The sequence below is a fragment of the Apis cerana genome, linkage group LG7, assembly GCF_029169275.1.
Source record: "Apis cerana isolate GH-2021 linkage group LG7, AcerK_1.0, whole genome shotgun sequence".
Taxonomy (NCBI): Eukaryota; Metazoa; Arthropoda; class Insecta; order Hymenoptera; family Apidae; genus Apis; species Apis cerana.
This window is the reverse complement of record NC_083858.1, coordinates 643990-660269: the sequence shown is the minus strand read 5'-3', so window position 1 is coordinate 660269 and position 16280 is coordinate 643990. Positions and strand designations below refer to the sequence as shown.

At 31.5% G+C, this 16280-nt stretch overlaps 1 protein-coding gene and 1 long non-coding RNA gene across 15 annotated transcripts in view; one reads left to right on the top strand and one right to left on the bottom strand.

Annotated features, from left to right (window-relative positions):
• The window catches only part of LOC107995243 (octopamine receptor beta-2R), a 167412-nt gene that overhangs the window by 83013 nt on the left and 68119 nt on the right, over nucleotides 1–16280 (top strand). For 3 of the 14 annotated variants that reach the window (XM_062077490.1, XM_062077495.1, XM_017052623.3), the window contains exon 1: nucleotides 3826–4448. The exons of 3 other annotated variants lie outside the window; for them this stretch is intronic. The gene's annotated coding sequence lies outside the window, so the exon portion shown is untranslated. Of the gene's footprint in view, nucleotides 1–3825; nucleotides 4979–16280 lie in introns of those variants that run through there. 8 more of the 14 variants (XM_062077488.1, XM_017052629.3, XM_062077487.1 and 5 more) reach the window with 4 other exon arrangements.
• LOC133666469 (uncharacterized) lies at nucleotides 9945–14161 on the bottom strand. The gene is made up of 3 exons (XR_009830645.1): nucleotides 13329–14161; nucleotides 12934–13244; nucleotides 9945–12858 (listed from the first exon to the last, which is right to left on the bottom strand). It is a non-coding gene; the product is annotated as an uncharacterized LOC133666469 (long non-coding RNA).

Here is a 16280-nt window from a genome sequence, read left to right as displayed (position 1 = left end):
TAATTTTTCGTAAAATCCTTATTTTCATTTCCATATTCCATTTATAAGAGAAATTCTCAAACGAACGTAAATTCATTTTCAAATACGCTAATCCAAATATATAATCGTCTCGTGTTCGAGTAATTGACCATATTGTCCGATTATAATTCGCATAATTAATTATCGATCTTTTATCATAGCTTGGAAACGAATAAACCTCCATCGCGAAGCGACACGACAATGGCCAACGTCCCATTTTCTCTCGTTGTCCCATGCTCGATTCTCCACCATCCATATTCGAACCAGATTCCAACAGTCCGGATTGCGTTTTGCATTCGCAACACCATTTCATCGATCCTCGGCCGAATGCGGCACGTGACGATGCCATTATCAATCGGTCGTGACCGTTTATCGGCGAAGAAGATCGGCCGGTTGCCTTGTTAATTTCGACCCTTGTCAAATGGGAATCGGTTTTACACGCGTGGGCAATTGTATCACGGTCGGGATTCACGCATCCACCCCGCGTGAGCGAATGTAATTACGCGAAACTTAATTACAATCTACAGATACGCCAGCTATTTGTAGACGTTGACGCGTAATCGAGGGCTGTTCCTGATAATTTGCCGTTAACGTTCACTAAGATTTTTCTTCCAGGATGTTAATCGAGCTGTTTCGACGAAGCGAGACGTGTAATTTCATTGTATTAGGTTAATAAGTATTCGCGTTTAAGGCTCGGTTGGTGGATCGAATAGGAGTGCCTCGCTATCGACTTTTGACGGGTAAAGTTTACACGGTGAATCTTCACGCGACACGATTTCGATAGGATAAAAAAAAATTGTGACAATCCATATTTCCATTGTTATAATTTTATCGACATTTCGTATTAGCTCGAGAATTCGTTTAACACGATTTCGATTTTTTGATTGTATATTTTTAAGAATTTTTTTAACAGAAAAAAAAAGAAAAGGAAAATGGATATATGAAATTATGAATATTTTCGCGAACGAATTTATTGCACAATTTAACAATTTTGATACTTTGATAGTAAATAATAATTAAACTGTGGAATTTTGTATTTTCGCGATGGAAAAAATAATTTTTTTCAAACATTTTTAATAGTATAATATCGTTTAAAGAATATTGTTAATATTTGAAAAATTTTACATTTTTGTTTGTTTGAAATTATAGGAAAATAAAAATATTATATTTAATTCGACCAAACCAAAATATAAGTTGCAATTTTTGATGTATAGAATTGAATTTATTACCGATCAACAATAAAATTCCGATCCGTGTGTTGTCTATGTCCACGTTTCATATTTTTTAAACACAATATCTCGTGTTTTTTCAATTTGTAAAACAACGTTCATCCGGGAGCTTTTTTCACTATGTATTTTATTTTAAATTTAAAAATATTATATTATATTCTTGATCACCGATATATTTTTTCTCGATGAAAATGCTTATTGAATGCATTAATTATTAGCTCAATTCGTACTCAATTGAAAATATTTATACATATTTATATTTTAAAATATACTAGTTAAATATATTTTGAAATATTTGCTCGTTACGATTTGTTTTCTGTTGCATTCATAAGTATAGTTCATTTCTTTTATTTGATTTTGATTTACAAATTCTCTACAATTGCATCTTTGTGAAATGTAAAATAAAACATTTCTAATGATTTCTATCTGAAAATTTATTACATATCTCGTATATATATGTTAACGAAAAATAAATATTTTATCTGTCTAAAATTGAAATTGAATTAAAGAGGATATTTTTAATATTTTCTCCGACTATTGAATCTAAAAAGCAAAACAATTTTGATTCCGCAATATTAATAATAATATTGTTATACATACAAATTTATATTTATATGTTGCAAATGTACGATATTCTCTAAGCGATGCATCAAAGTCAAAATTTTATTTTCAAGTAAAGAAAATAAAAATCATTCTAATAAATACGCATTTTTCAACCAATTATTATTCCTAATATAATCTCCAAAAATTACTCTAGAACAACAGCGAACAATCTTTCTCATTTTATGCTTCGCAATTCAAATAATCCAACCAAACTTGCAAATTTACGCAAAGAATATTTAACACGTGGATGTCTAAAGTTAAAAAAAAATAAAGGAAAAGAAAAATAAGGAAGGAAGAAAAGAAGGAAGAAAGGAAGAAACGAGTACGTGGTTCGCATTCATTTCTATGCAAACTGGTGCAAATAGGAGGATTCACGAAGAGACGGTGGCCGCATGGCGGCGTGTAATTCTCCATCGGGGTATATATAATAGGAGCGACTCGGTTGAAAAACTTGTCTGTGTCGGTTTCCATGCCGTGCACGTGGTGTTTGTGGCCTTTCACGAACCGAACATAATGCACGTGGGGGATCGAGTGTCGTTACAAGTACATCTATTATAGGAATCTTGATAATCTCTTCCCGGAATGAGTAAAAATGTCAAACGCCTTTGTAGTTATTGGTTCGTAATAATGAATGAATCAATTGGAAAATTTCTGACGAAAAAAAAAATCATTACTTATCCACGCGATTGCTTTTGTATCTAATTTTCTTTCTTCTTTGGGGATCGTAGAAAAATTAAAACGAATTAGCGAAAAGTAGTCGTGAAAGTTATTCCTTTCCATTTTCAAATCATCATTAATGAATTTCGTTTTCGTTTTAATCGAAACAAATTTCTTGGTTTACCAAGAGATTTTCTTACTCGATGACGTTTTCTCGAATGCTTTCCTTTTGTACGTCATATCCCTTTTCTTCTACTTTCTTTATATTATTACCATATCCGAATCCTTACAATTTCCTTCTTTTCTCGTTTAGCTTCATGAAAGCATAGTGGTCCTATGCTCGCTTAAAATAACTTCCTTCCTTTCGTTCTTATTAAAATTTTCCCTTTCTTTACCCGTTTCTTCCTTTAACGTAGCCACTATTCCTTCCTTTGGTACGTTCTTTGCCTTATAGATATCTTTATTCTTTTTCTTTTTTTTTTTTTTATTATTATTATTGCATTATCGCATTCAGTTTTCAGGTTACAAGATGAAATTCCTTTTCCATTTTTGTCATAATACGGTGTATTATATCGTCGCTTTCGTTCCTTTGTAGGATTATTATCTCTCTTTATTTTTTTTTAAAGTTTATTCCTATACTTCGATGAATTTATTTCTCATGACCGAAGACTATGGAACTTTAGAAATTTGCAAAAAAATCATAATATTTCGTATTTTTGTTTAATATTTTCATCTATTATTAATTTTGAAAAAAATTAAGAAAATTAACATTGCGAAAATTTTTAAAGACAATTATACGAAAATTAATCCTTTAGGAAAAATTTAATCGAATCGTTTTCAAAGAAAAATGACACGTTTAAAATTCGTCATCAAAATTTGATTTCAAATTAACATGAAAATATCACTATACGCTTTCCCTCGATAGATAAATTATCCATTCCGGAAAGTCAAAGTATTTACGAATCTTTGAAAATTTTCTTTAATATTCATCCAATACAGAAAACTCTTTCCCTAATTAAATTACCTTGAATCTGCACCTATTGTAATACGTAAAATTGAATTTTAATTTCATACACAACGAATCCAGCCCTTCTATTTTCATAACAAATCATTTCCTTTCCTTTGTGCATCGAACACAGTTCAAGATCGGCAAGAAAAATCACTCGTTCGCAAGTAAATAAAAATACGCAATAATACCCTCGGGGGGGAAGAAATTTTGACATAAAAAATATTTAATAATTATCATTCGGCGGCAGAAACTTCTCCAATATCTCCCTCTCTATCCGACTACCCTAGCCCCACTTAACCAGCCCACTCCAACCCCCAGCGCTGCACTGGCCGTCTCTCTCTGACCCACTTCGGCCATCTCCGTCGCTCAGCCACGCTCATTCAAGCCCGACGTGTTCCGAGTCGGCTCGATTCAGTCGCGGCCGATCCGCCACGCCATCACGAGCACGCTCGTTAAACGTGCGCCTTTTCGTTTTCGTCGCGTCTCTTTTTCACTCGAGTCAACGTCTCCTTTCCTAGCCTCGAGAAAACTACCTTTCCCCCCTCACCCTTTTCGAACAACAGCACGAGTGGAGCGAGTGCAACTCACCGGATGCGTCGATTTCTTCGATTCGAGGATCGGAAGGTCGCGATCGAAGAGAAGAGGGGCTGATCTCACCCATGCCGTTGGCGAGTCGCGTGGAAGGAGGGAAAGAGGAACAGGTGTCCGGCTCGAGGGATAAGCAAGGGTATGATAATAAGGGTTCGTTTTCGGGACGAGTGCGGTGAAATGAAACGAGTGTTGGAACGCGGTGGTTCGTGAACAGTGATACTTGGTGAACCGGAAACCACGCGACGCGTGTCAAGTGCGAGTGGATGGAATAGTGGATGGAATTCTTCTTCTTCTTCCGTCAGTGTTCTTTTTTGAAAGGAGGAACTGATTTTAAATCGAAAGTAAGTGATTTATGCGATACATCCGCGAAGCCTTGTTCTTGCCGGAACGCTTCTCTCTTCGATTTTTCACCGTAACGTTCCGACGATAAGTATCGATAATTGACGCTCGTATTTGTGTAAGAAACGTGGTGGTGAGAACGGATGCATTTCTAAACACCGTTTGATGTTATCGTTTCTCAGTCATCGTTCTATTTTTTACGGAGCACACCACCATTGCACGAGTAATTTCGTATTTGTGAATATTAGAAAAGGTTAAAAGTGTTACAACGTGCTTTTATATTGAAATCATAGAGTTTCTGCACTTTCTTCCGATATATTGCCCTAACATCCTACGAAGTATGTAATTTGCAGCAATTTACTTTTCTGTTCTTTTTTGTGACGTTGTTAAATATATTTGTATTATTTTAAAAAGCCTGCTCGTAATATATATTTTTAAAAATTTCGTTAAGTGAAGTTTCTCTTTGTGAAAGCAACACTGAAGTGCGCGTTATAATTATACGAATTGGAAGATAAATTGAAAAAGTTAATTGGTAAGTCACGAAGATTCTATTCAAATTTCTTTTTTTTTTCAAATTTCAATCTCGTTACGTTAGATCATTCTACGCTGAAGCATTAAAATTTAATTAAAAAGAAGATTTTAAAAATTTGCGAGAATATATTCGAAGCTAGTGACAACGTATATTAAAACACGTTTAGAAGATTCTGAATAAAAAGTTTTTTCCATACATATACCTTTCTAACAATTCAAGAACTTTTTGAAATTTTAATCTGTCTTATTTATGAGCAAATCATCACGAATTCGATAGAATTTTGCTAAATCAGTCAGGATAAATTACATGATTTGATTTACTACGTTTAAAATTCTCGTCGAGAATGATAATTAGAACGTACAGGTCTTTTGGGCTTTTGTATTATTACACATTGTATATGTACATATTATTAATATCTTCATGATATAATTGGAACTCGTAATTATAATTCGTTGGTAGTGAAATTTGAATAATATCGTATTGCTTGTATATTACGCATATTCATTACTAGGATCACAATGGTGCGAGTCCAAAGAAGTTTTTTTAACATTAACGTTAATTCTTCATTTAGAATATTCGATCAGTTGGAATTGTTAATATTCGTATCGTTTAAATAAGAATATTAAAAATTTAAATATACATATAAATCCTATATACAAATAAAATCTATTATTGAAATTTGGCATTAATTAGCAATTTATCTTTTATACTTACACGATTCAAAAGAGAATTATTTTTGAAACATCGGTAACCGTGAATTTCTTTGTTTCTATTCCGAGTATATTCTCCTCATTTGATTATTCTCATATTTTCAAATTATCATGAGATTGTTTAAATTTCAAGATTTTGCTTTATTTGCTTTCAACTTGTGTATCATCTCGAACCGTATATTCAAGTTTCAAAAGTTTACATAACTGGAAAATTACAAGTTTAAGGAATATGATTTTAAACATTCCGAATCGCGATATCGAATTAAAAAATATACAATTAAAAAATTCATCTACAAAATTCTATCGATAATAAACAACGTCTTTTTTTGTAAGTAAACTGCAAATATTTAATTACATCATTGTTGCAGCAGATGAGCAATACGTACAAAAATCACAACATTCTGTTCCCACAACGATCAATCCTCTGAAAATTGGAGAACATTCCACCGAGATCGTTCGCATGATTTAATTATCTCGTTAAGAAATGCGGGTCGACCGATCGATAGACGACGATTAGGGAAATAGGGCTGTTTTAGAGAAGATTTCCGTGAGAGACGTGATCGAGTTCCGTGGTGAGTAATTTATTCGCTCACGTGGAATTCGACCGGTTTTAGAAATGGAGTAAGTAAAGACAAGTTTCTGCGGGAACACGATGAGTCTGAACCATCGAATCGCTTTTCCACCGGTCGGATCTGCTTTTTGGTCAACGATTTACTCACGGATGCTTTCACACGAACTTCGGGGGCAGTTCGACCAATTTCGATCGATGAATCCGCATTTTCGATCCGAGTGGTTTAATTCCTTTTTCCTGCAATTCGAAGGTACCTAAAAATTTGAAAATTTATTATTAATTTCAATAGATTTATGGAATATCAAAGTGAGAATCGGAAGAGAAAAACGAAACGTTCGTTCCGTTCCTGCAATTCGATCGTGAAACTTTGAATAATAGAAGATAACGGTCTATATATGGTGGAAAGAACTAAATTTGTTGTGATTTTTGTGCGTTCCTCAAACTGAAACGTTTCATTCTATCTTGATTTTCTCTGTAAATGGTAAAATATACGATAGTATGCAAAAATATTCGAAAGAAATTAATGAAAATGCGAGAAAAAAACGAGAAATATAACGGATAAATTACTAATAAATAAAAGAATTATTATAAAAGGATTGAAAATTGAAAATAATGGAAATAATGATCAAACTTCAATTCTAGTTTCGCTCTATTAAGCTCTACTCTTCCCATAAGTGTCAATCATAATTTGAGCGAAATATCAAGTTTCTATCATTATGTCAAATAATCTAGATGATTAAATAATAAAGAGGTCCGATTTCGAAAGGTAAATCGATTCGATTAAAATTATACGATACATTAATGGAATTGAAAGAAATATTTAAACAAAATAATGGAGTAGAACTCGATCAATGTTCAATTTCACGAAACTTAAATTGAATGAAGTATTTTGGAGGGAAAGAGATAGCAGCGTCGATAGGTTTTGAGATGCAATTAGTTCTCGATTATCTCTCTTCCAATTTAACGAGTTTTCTCCATACTTCATATGTACGTTCAAAGCTTTGCTAATGACGCTCAAAGTGATATCTACTTTTTTTTTTTCCTTTTCTTTTTTCTTTTTATTCGAATGCATTATAGTCAAGTGTCCTTTGACATTTTAATTTATATTCCGGCACAAGTATGAAACGCAGTTCAAGCTTTTGTGAGCAATTTAAATTGAAGCGTGTAATACGATCCGTAAGCATTCAATTGATTTTACCGTATAGAAACATTAGTATGTAGTAAAATATTAATAGTAACAGTAATAGAGAAGAGAAAATGATAATACGAGATCATAACTTGTCGATTTTTTTTCGAATCCATTTAATTTAATCTCCTTACGTTCCTTCGATTTCGATTATTTTTCTTTTATATTCGAGAATTTCAAATAAAAAATAAAATTTTTAGTCGAGGAATTCGTGTAAGTTTAGAGGGAAATACTCGCTTTTCTCATTCATACTTTAGCGTATTTCCATCCTTTCATGAATTTTTCCTAAATTTTTCGAGGTATAACGAGAACAATGAAATAGTTCGAGACATCGAAACTCTGGATACGCTATTTATATTTACATTTGAAACTTTGTAAATATCACGACTGATTTCATGGAAAAGGATTTCGGTTTGTCTGTTCATTATTCGGTTGATCTCCTCTCGTCAAAACACCGAACTCGAAGAGATCGAATTTGTGTATTTAGTCTATTATTTCAAGAGGAAGTGAAGGTAAAAATATTTTGATTAATAATATCTCTCTTTGATTCGTTGGTTCCTTCTTTTTCGACTATTTTTTTTCCTTTGGAATACTTTGAACACACTTTATAATTAATTCACGAGATAAATCCTTTTGTAAAAGTATGGAAAAATGATTGGAAAGAGGTTAATTCGCATCGGTGAATTTGGATTAAAGTCTATCTCCGATAGCCAAACATCGATGGACACGAAGTTCAAGTTGATATCGAGCAAATGGTTGGAATATCTAATACCTATTCAGTTAACGAATCGATTCAAAGCGTGTAATTGACGAAACGAAACTACTCCAAAGTTTTACTTTTAAATTGGGATACAGAAATTGGGATACATCGTTGTGTAATTTCAAATTGGTTTTACCGAGCGAAGTAAAATTTTCAATTTTATAAATCGTAAAAATGATCGCTTCGATCCTCGACACGAAGATTTGCAGATTATTCAACGACTTCGAGGAATGCAAGAATTGGCATTTAAATTATTTTCCATCTTCTATTCAACAAAAGTTTACGTAGACCGATTCTACTCTTCGTTCTTGGCTTTTAATCAATGCGAATAATAATCGAACTTTAATTTCATTTTATCAATTAAACTCTATTTCATTCCTCAGATTCGCAAATTTAATGGAGAAGTTGGTCAAATAAAATAATTCCTATTGAATATCAGAAATTATTAATATCGTATTAATTCAGTATTATAATCGTATAACTTGCAACAATTATCAACTACACGTTCAATATTTCCTTTTTTTCATTATTTTTTCCCTATTAATAATCATCGTCATTAATATTTTTCTACTCAACGTCACACAGATTTAATACATTTCCTATACATTTTATACCATAACGCTTTATAATATCGCGCTACATTGTGTCTGGCTACACTTTTTGCCAATCTCGTATTCCACTTAATAATATCACCAAATGCCGCCAGACGATTCTAAAAATGGCACTGTCGGTCGATGTGATCTTAACGATGAGGAATGGTGACATTGGTTTCGGTATCAAGTCGACAAAACGATTCTGTTTACCGTGTAAAAGCGCCGCCCCGAGAAATTCTGTTTAACAAATAAGATCGTATCGCACGATACTGTTTCGCGTGACAGTTGGAACGAGAGTTCCTAGCCATTTGTCTCAGCATACCTGTTCTATATTTCTTTTGCAACCCGTATTGCGCCGCTCGATACATCTTGTTCCGATTCCTCGTTAAAAATTCGCGACCATACCTTAATCCTTTCACCGCTAAAAAAACTATCTATGACGATTAACGCGCATTTTCACCAAATAATATTTCGCAACGAATATTTACAGGCGTTTGAACGTCAAAGGTAAATCATTAAAGAACATATCACGTGCGAAGAGATTTTAATAAAAATTCAAACTTCTCCAACCGCGTGAAAATTAATAAGTCGGAATATTTTATCCTATGAGAATTCGGAAAAATCACCTTGCCAGATAAAACTTAATTGGAAATTTGGAAATTTTCTTTCCCTCGGGAGAAAGATGGCCGATTTATCGCGGAAAGTTGTCACAACGTTGTGTTCTTTTCAACTCGAGAAATTACTGTTGTATTTAAAGGAAGATCGCGAAGGCAGCTTACACTAAGCTCGATTAAATCGACCCGACGCTTTTCTTCCCTTTGTCGTTGGTTTATTTCACGCTATTCCATAAATGGAATAAATAAAACGATATATAATATTCTTCGCTTTATTCAGCGACGATGAAGATTACTTCTTTGAAAGTGTTTCATCGATTTCACTCGCGTTTCTCTCTCTTTTTCTACCAGTATAACGATCAATCACCATTTCATTTTTTCTTTCTTTTTTATTTCCCCTCATATCTATGTTTCAGTTTTTTCCAGTGGATGAAGAAACGGAGCGAGAGATTCTTTATGCGAATCGTTCTTTTTCGTCGTATATTATTTCAAGATTGTAAAAGAAAAAAAAAAAAAAGGAAAGAAAAAAGAGTAGAGAAGGAAAAATCTTTAATATTCTGACAATATCATCGCCAGAGTCTCGAAAATTCTCTTATTCCTTTATATAATTTATTACATTAACTTTGTATTCTTACTGCGTGATATAATATTATTTTCACATATACATCGAATAAAACGATATATGAAAATTTTTTGATCACGACATTTAAGGAGTTAAACGTTTTAATAGGAAAATATTTCATTATTATTTCCAACGAGTGTACAAAGAATTAGAATTTTGTTCACATTGAATTAAACGAGCATGTATTATTGGAATAACCGTAAACAAGTTACATTCAACATTAATACGGATGATATAATATCTCGTTTCGTTCCTCTTTATCCGAGTACGTTCTCGGATAGAAGAAACACTTAGATTTGCATTCCAAGACGCGGTCAAGAATGATGCACCGTGCAAGGTTGAGGCAATTTCGATTATGTAATCCGTATTACGCGTGAGAAGTCCTAAATCTAGTAAGTAAATTTATTTCTTTGAAAACAGGAAATTTGCAAACGCAAAAGAATTTTAATCGATTCTATTTCATGATTCATCATTCATAATCGAGGAAGTTGGTTTGCAAATAGTCGCGATACACTCGTGACAATTATAAATTTATTCATTCTCGAATAATTCGTAGGCGGATTAATAATAAATTGGGGGGAAAAAGCGAGCAAACCGAGTGATTCAACGAATAAGAACTCGACAATCATCGGACAATTATAGAGAACACGTGGAAACGGATATACAAAGCGTGGTTAAACAAGTGGTTTAAACGAAACGTGCAAATTATCGAAATGAACGGAGAAAGAATCTGATCCGATTAATTTTTTTCCAGATAATTAAATCGCGTGAAGATACACAAGTTTTTCTTTTTTAAAGAATAATATTGTTTTAACGCAGTAATTGATCCGTTTCGATAATGTTCCTATTTACGTTAAAAAAATCATTAGCTTAAAAAATATTGTAACTCGAAGAAAAGTTATCACATACAAGAGAAGGAGCAAGTGAAAATATTCTATTTATCCTTGTTCTTCGTACGATAGGTTCGATAAAATTTAAGTTGCACTATTTATTTTACAGAGAAAAAGATATATTTAAAATTATACGATTCCACTTAAAAAATGATATATGATCTTTTTAAAACCATTCACTTCTTATCAGGGAGTTCTTTTCATATAATTTTTTTAACAATTTTCATTTACGTTTTATTTTTACTCGGACACCCTGTTTGTATTCATACACGTGAGTCATGCATTCACACGCCATTACGGAATAATTGTTAACGAAACGCTCGCTTTTCTGCTAAACCATTGTTCGAATAACAAACACGTTTCGAATGGTTCGAGTTAAATTTTTTTTTTCTTTTCGAATTTCGAATTTGCTAATTTGGTAGATAATTAAAGTTCAATTTCATCAATAGGATCAATAGAATTCGCGATTCGATCGGATATAGTTCTTTTACGATACGATCATGGATAAAATTTACGATATTTTCCTGTAATATTATGAGAAAATTTATTAATTTATTGAAGGAAAATTTTCTGTTCTTCTTTTCGTAGAAATAATCGATAAAGATCGTTTTTTTTTTTTTTATATAAACTGCTCCTTTAAATTTTAAATCTACGCGATACTTTCTTGGATTTCTTGAATTATTGGATTTAAATTATTTCAGTTTCTTTGAATTTCTCAAACATTTTCGGTTCATCGGATTTCTTTAGATTCCTTATATTTCTTCGTTTCTTTTGAATTTCTTACGATCCTTTAATCTTTTCGCTGCAGTATTTTAAAAATTGCAAATACCTTTGGTATTGTTATGGCGAACGTTCTTTCGTTCGAATCCTTTTTATAGTTAATTAAAATATTAATACAGATGATTTTCTTAACGAAAACGTTAAGTATTCTTTAAGTATTATTTATTATCTTTTATTTTTATCGAATTTCTCCAGTCATTTTCAATTGGCTTGAATTTTCTTATCAGCTTATTTTATTTAGCTTATTTAATTACTTAATTCTTTATTAGATTTATTATTAGATGTATTTCTTCAACTTTATAAAGAAAAATTTATTTTCGAAGTAAAGTTGGTTCTTATTAATCCGATCTGTTACGAAGACAAATTAAATTAACAATTAATGTGATTAAGGTTTTAATGATCTTAATCTTTTGTTGTTGAGACTTTTTCAAGATAATTAAGGTCGGTGTAGGTTTATGAGATTACAGATAATTGTAACAATATTGCAGTTTTAAAGATTTAAAAAACTGCTTAGGAAAGTTTAAAATATTATATCTCTGTTTCTTTATTTTCACTTAAATTTCATTTAAAATAATTTTAGATTTGGAATAAACTGAAAATTCTCCTATTCTTGAATCTATATCAACACATATATACACACATATATAAAATCAAAAAAAAATGTTGAAATTCTGACATAATCAAATTTTGTGAAAATATCAAAAAATAGAAAAGTCACGTACATATATATCTAAATAGGATAATTCTAAATATATTTGACGAAAAGAAATATTCGATATTGTTTTCATGCAAACGATATGATCTCTATTGACAACATTTGTTTGCAAATTGCAAAATTTTTATAATTTCAAATTTGCAATTTATAAATATTATAAATGTAACATATAATGTACAATAATAATACATTATAATTATTATTTCTATATTTTGATCGATTTAAAAAAAAACTGATTTCAATGAATAATTATGATATATATGTGTATGATAACTAAATATTTGATAGCTGACCTCGTTACTTATCTATAACGAGATAAATATCGTACTAATGTATCTTAATCAAAGAAAGTCCACAGATTCGTATTTAGATATCAAATAATGACTTTGAGCAATTATATACATAAATATATACACGATTTTTCAAACATGGATTTAACCTGGAAAATTTATATATAAAATTATATAAAATTCTTGATTTTTGAATGAAATTACCACTATAAAAACTAAATTACCATATATAAAATTTTCGAAATGTTTTTTTTTAAATTTAACAATAAAATATGAAAGCTCCAGGCAACTAATTTCCATTTTTCGGTTTTTAAAAATTTTTTTCTTTTATTCGCTTATTTATTTATTTTCGCGTGACCCATATACTCTGAACTATATATGACTTTCAAGATATCCTCTTTTTACATGAAAAATGAAAGCCGCAGGCAATTAACTTCCATTTCTTGTTTCTCTTTTTTGATTTATTTTCTTTTTTCTATTATTATTATTTTTTAATCCAACCGTATAATTCGTTTTTTCTCATCGTTATTATAGTCTGAAAAATAAAAATAAGTTTACTTTTCGGTAAAATGAAATTTTATATAAAAATAATATGATAAATATAGAAACTGATTCTTACGAAATATACGAATCTAATTATACATTATAGTTTTCAAAATATTTAACTCGAAAAAGAAGGTGAAAAATAATTTTCAATACATCTTCATTTTTAACCAAATTTTAACAATATGATAGAAATTAAGATACCAATTACGCGTTACTCTAATTTGAAAATTCAAACTTCATCCCCGTTGTTCATTTCCACTATATTTTTGGCTAATAGACGCAAATGATTAATTGCGATATAAATTTTAATTTTAAAATTTTATTTCATCGATTCCATCTCCTTCAACTGATCATCCTCTAAAAATAATTCCACTGTACATAACTAAGCTGAATTCCCGTGTATGATTGACGATACATATATCGTATTCATAAATACGAAGAATATATCAATAATCAAGTAGAAAAAGAATGATCAGATTTTGAAGAAATTTATTATTACATCTCGTTCGTTGTTCGTTGTAAACAAAATCAACCTGCTATCAATTTGTATCGACAAGAATATAATTTGAAATAGAATAATTGCGGTATCGTAATTATAAAAGTATTATCTTCTGATAACAAGCACATAAAATATTATCTAATCATACTAATAACGCTCATTTTATACTTCATTTTATCTTCAACAACGCTGTACGTTCATTTTTGTCACATTTTGACGCACAAAGTACACGGACAAGACTATCAAAGTACAATGTCACGTTTGAACCGGTGTCATCTACGAGTATTCGGCCGGTCGAACGCAGACCGCCGATGCAAAACCTTCGACTACCCGCTCAAAATAACAATAACGCGATGACGCGTGTGTTGGCGGTTCATGCCAAAACAAAAACAGCTGAGTGCTATCAATAAACATTGCCACGCGAAATTTAATTCGAGCGGTCCGTTTATGAGGTTGGGATCGGTGTGGACCGATGAACCGTTTCCAACGATTTCCGGTCGGGCCATTCACGAGAAAGTGGAACGACGATGGATAGATCAAGTGTTTCCAAGGATTCGACGGTTAACGCGTTTATTCCCCGTATCTCGCCTTTCAATCGGATCAATTTTGGATTTTCACCTACTAATCGTTACTAATACCAATAAATAATACCAATTTCAACGCAAATTGGAAAATCTTATTAAATCGATAAAATGTAATTAAGGAATTTTCATAAAGATGACGAATTACGATAATAGAGAGAAGAATTATAAAAGAGAAGTGTTTCTCAGAAGGATTAATTTGGTAATCAATAAATAAATTCCTGTCCCGTTTTATTCACCTTTTAAAAAAATACTTTTTTTTCTTTTTTGAATCCTTATTATAAACTCGTTAGAAGAAAGATTTGTCATCCGAATTCGAAGGAGAGAATTTACGTTTACGTATAGAGAAAAAGAAATAAATATTAAGAAAATATAGAGGAATATTATACATTGTTCTTGAAACGCAGCGGTAAAGTACACAAGAAATAAGGTAATAAAGTAGGTAAATCATTGCTAAGTTGAAAGGTTGCCCACGCATCGGCCCGGTTATCGTAATATATGTACGAACGTTATATACTGCCGATGTCACATTATATGCCAGAAACGTGATTGCCGACGAATGTGATCACTTTCGCTGAGGATATATTAAATTTTTCACGCGAAGGACAGGATATTAATAGAAACAAAATTCGACTATAGAAAGTCTTAAAGATTTCCTATCATCCTTGAATTGGATGATACATGGGTTGTTTGACGTATGATAAATATTTAGAAAATTCTAGATTCTTGGCCGACGGTATGATAATAATATGTACGTAAAGTTCTTTGACATTTCTAAAATATTCTTCTTATGTATTATAATATCCGTTGAAACGAAAATTAATTTTGAAATATACGGATATCTCTTTACGTTATTATTCACAGAGAGAAAATTTATCAATTGATGAAAAAAGAAATATTAATTTTCTTTACAATTGTACAAATTTCCAAATTATTCCTATTATTCGTAATTAATTTTTCTCGTAGATATTTTGACAAAGAAACTTGGAAAATTCAGAAATTTCAATTAATCGTGTAAATTATATAAATAAGAATGAAGACTAATGGAAAACTAGAAAATCCGCGTAAATTGTACGTCACACAGATTTCCCCGATATTATATTACAAATTTCCACGAAATAATCCCACGAAAATACCATTTCTTTCCCGAAATAAGTCTCGTCCAATAATAATCCGGAACGGCGTTTATCACGAAACATGGGAAAGCTAACACTGCCAACAGATCGATTTCACAATTAAATATTTCTGCGCCTTCTTTTCTCGATTCGTAATTAACTTCCAACTTAACTTTCACCAATCGGATTAATTGTTTAATCCGAATAAATAAATCATAAAATTTTAAAATAACTTTTTAAAATAAATCGTGTTTGATTATTCGCTGGTGGGCGTGTGCAGATAAAAACGACCTAGAAATGTGTAATTCGCGACAACGGAAGCTGCCAACTCGCTCCGTGGCTCGATATCAATTGCTACAAGATGCCACACTCGCTAATTGTGACGGCTGTTTCGTGAAAAATGGCACTTATTTTCTTAGCTTCGCTCAAGCGTACCAGCCACCAAATGACGCCAGTTTATTGCTCCTGCTAGATCATTAAGCACTTACGTTTCACAGAAACTTACCATCTTCCGCTTTGATCTCCATTACGCAATATTCACAAATTTCTTTCCTAAATATATTTATTTTCGATTTTTAAACGATAATTTTTCATTTTTGTTTCGTACTTTTCTCTTCCTTTTTTTTCTTTTTTTTTTTAATGATCTTTCTTGAAATTCGCTTGGAATTTATGTATTATTGATGAATCTCAAGTCAAGTCGAAGATGCATCGATGCATTCGTGCAACATTAACATACAAATCTGCGTAAGTTGGCATCGTTTAGCACTGTTTATTGTTTCGAATTGTGTTTGCTTAATCCGTCAGGGACGAAGTTTTGTGTACTTAAGAAT